Source organism: Salvelinus alpinus, chromosome 32 (assembly GCF_045679555.1).
Source record: "Salvelinus alpinus chromosome 32, SLU_Salpinus.1, whole genome shotgun sequence".
Taxonomy (NCBI): domain Eukaryota; kingdom Metazoa; phylum Chordata; class Actinopteri; order Salmoniformes; family Salmonidae; genus Salvelinus; species Salvelinus alpinus.
In genome coordinates this window covers 8,177,467-8,180,659 of record NC_092117.1, presented here as the reverse complement: position 1 = coordinate 8,180,659, position 3,193 = coordinate 8,177,467, and the positions used below count along the sequence as shown (strand labels likewise).

At 40.2% G+C, this 3,193-nt stretch overlaps 1 long non-coding RNA gene across 1 annotated transcript; it reads right to left on the bottom strand.

The window, feature by feature from the left end:
• Window positions 1-1,501: 1,501 nt before the first annotated feature.
• LOC139562092 (uncharacterized) lies at window positions 1,502-2,831 on the bottom strand. The gene is made up of 2 exons (XR_011672298.1): window positions 2,350-2,831; window positions 1,502-2,006 (listed from the first exon to the last, which is right to left on the bottom strand). It is a non-coding gene; the product is annotated as an uncharacterized lncRNA (long non-coding RNA).
• Window positions 2,832-3,193: the final 362 nt, after the last annotated feature.

Genomic DNA, 3,193 nt, shown 5'->3' with positions numbered 1-3,193 from the left:
TGTGGTGTTGGGGGCCTAAAGGAACTCAGGGGTAACTGTTTGGCTACTGGAAGTAACTTTGATTGACATTCATTCTCAGCCATGAAATATTATGGTATTGTCTAAGCTAAATGGAAAGGATAGTGTAGGCCTAATTTATGTTTTTATTTTATTTTAAAGTCACTGCATTTTTAGTACAACAATTAGATACCTCTTAAATTCATCATTCCAAACAGTACATTTCTGAGTGGATAAACTATTGTAAATATCTAAAGCCAGATAAATCGGAATCAGTTCCATCTGAGTTTGTTTGATCTGAGGGTGGGTATTGGATAGGAAGGGATTGTCTTTGGGTTGAACTAGATTGTTTCCGGGTGTTGAGGAGACCTGTAAGATTTTTTAAAATTATTTAACTTATTTTGTAAGTGCTACTCATCCATTTACTGTATACATGAGTTGTATCAGGCACAATATCTGATTGATTGTTTACTAAAATTGTGTCAAGAACACAGTTTGTTGTAATGAAATAAATCACAGTATGAAGTAAATCAAACAATACTACAAACTGAGCAACAGACATATATCATTTATAAACTTTTTCTGTCATTGGTTGACAAAACATTATTCTGGTAATACCCACTTGGAGGTACAACATGAATGTTCATTACAGTATTTAAAAATAAACTGCAGTTTACTTTATGGTTAATGTTAGTAATTCACCATTGTGACAAACTAGCATGTGTAGTAATGTAAGAATGTGCTAACTGCCCTGCTAAGAGCTGACTGCTCTGTGGCTGAATGGCTACAGACTGAGTGGAGCCGACAGGACTGAAGAGGGTGGGAGTAGTAGTCCTAATGGCTGTTTCCTGCATAATGAGCACTCATGTTATTCTCCCATCACTCCCTCTTCCATTTAATCCTTGGCTACAGATGCTCTGATACAGGAGACATTATTCAAGAAGTACACGCATCTATTGCAACTGAATTCTCAGAATTAAAGGCAAGATTCTTAGAACCGTGCATCGTTCTTAGAAACCTAGCATAGCTTTAAGAACATTGCAAAATGACGGAGATTCCTGTTTTTTTGTTGTAAAATTTGTATGATAAGATCAGAAACACACTATTTCAAACCTTTCTCTTTACCATAACCACTTTATATTCTTCTTGTCATCTCACAGGATGGAGGAAAAACGACTGTTTAATTATTAAAGTGCAACCTTTCCGTAACTAAGCCAATGGGGGACTTTACTGGGATCTAAATCATCTTTTGCAATGCCCTTGACCTTACAAAGATTGCCATTCCTCGAAATCTTATTCATTTGTGAATGTTCTGTTAAAATCGTCTTAAGGCCGTTTCCGCATGGTATAAATACAAGCTGGTATGGTGTTATTTGAACTATGTCAAAGAATAACTCAAATGTCAATCTTTCTAAGATTTGATTGGCTGATTACTCACTAACTATTCGTGGTTATCCAATTAAAGGGAGACATTTGTCCTATAATAGAAAATAAGACACAAACATTTGAAGATCAATAATTGGTCCTTCAGCCCAACATTTTTTTTTAATAGAATGTCACTGAACAACACCAGACAATTCCACCCACTAGGTGGACAACACATCAATATAGAAAGTCTGCAATTAAACAACAACTTGGACATCTACGAAATATACTATAGTATTATCGTCAAAAATACAAAAAATAAAGGAAATGACAATAGAATATTTCAGGACATCGTAAAACCCAGTTTCTCATTACGAGGTATGGTATAGTCTCTCCACTGAGATCAGGGTGTCTTGTTGTGGTCTTGTTTCCTGGAGTCCTCTGGTTCAGGTCCAAGATGGGGGGAACAGAGAGAACTTAGGGCTCTGCTGGTTGACCAGGGGTAGTCCGGTCGGTGAAATACCTCTGCAGCCCCATTTTCCCATGCCCTATGCCTCTTTAAAGCTAGATCTCAAAGAGGTATATGCATAGGAAAAAGGAACAGCGAGTACAGATACCCCTCTCGAATCGGCCGCTGTGTGGACCTAGAAGGGAGAGGCACAGACAACCTCACAGAATGAACTCTTTGGATTTGAATACGTATGCAATGTCATTAAAATAACATAAAAAACGAAGTGATTCATATTTGATCATGTATAGGCAACTTTGCACAAGTAACTTATACTTTAGAATGCGTTGAAAGTAATTTTCAGGACTTCAATCATTGAATAAGACAATAACTGCAATTAACACATTCTTAATAATAATTTGCTAAACAGCAAATGTGAAAAACCTAAAATAGACTTTATACTCTGCCTGAGCCTGTAGGATAAAGTTTTAGGTCTATATTATTATCAGGTGAAAATCGTCCAAAAGAAGCTGACTTACCCTGTACAGATCCAGAGCTCTCTCCCCAAAGCAAACACCTTCTCGTGGGCATTTATCCCTCCCCAGAGACCTTGAAGATGTTTGAGAAAGACAGAGTAGCTGTTTTCTGAGCTCCGTCAGCACTTATCCCACCTCCTTGGTTTCAGGCCATGGCATAACATGCACCTGCAGGGGCCAGAGCAACCCCCTAAAAAAAATAGGTACATTACATGAAGTAACTAGCAACAAGCACGACAAAGCCTCAGTGTCTCAGCTAAGGCTGATTGGCTGTCATTGCTCGCCATGGTAGCGGAGGATAAACTTGCTACATAATCTGCTATCTTCCTCACAGACATCAACAGCACAGCGAGGAAGGAGGCAGAGGGTTAGGACACCTCGTTCCTACCAGCTGAAATGTTTCTTATCGGTTCAGGGTCTCTTTCTCTCCCCCTCCCAGGAGAGGCCCCATGCTTTAGTACTCCTCAAGGTCTTCGGACAAGGACTCTCAGGATGTGCTGAGGTGAGACATTCACACACGAGTGTGTGTGCACGCACCAACGTAGTACACCCATGCACACACACAAATGCACACACATTCATACAGTACACAGATATGCATTGCACACGCACTGATGTGCTCTCTCTCTTTAGCGCACACGCACACACGCACACGCACACACACACACACACACACACACACACACACACACACACACACACACACACACACACACACACACACACACACACACACACACACACACACACACACACACACACACACACACACACACACACACACACAGACACTGTAGCAGTAGGGGCGTTCTGGTATGTCAAGGCCAGAGGCCAGCACATACCCTCT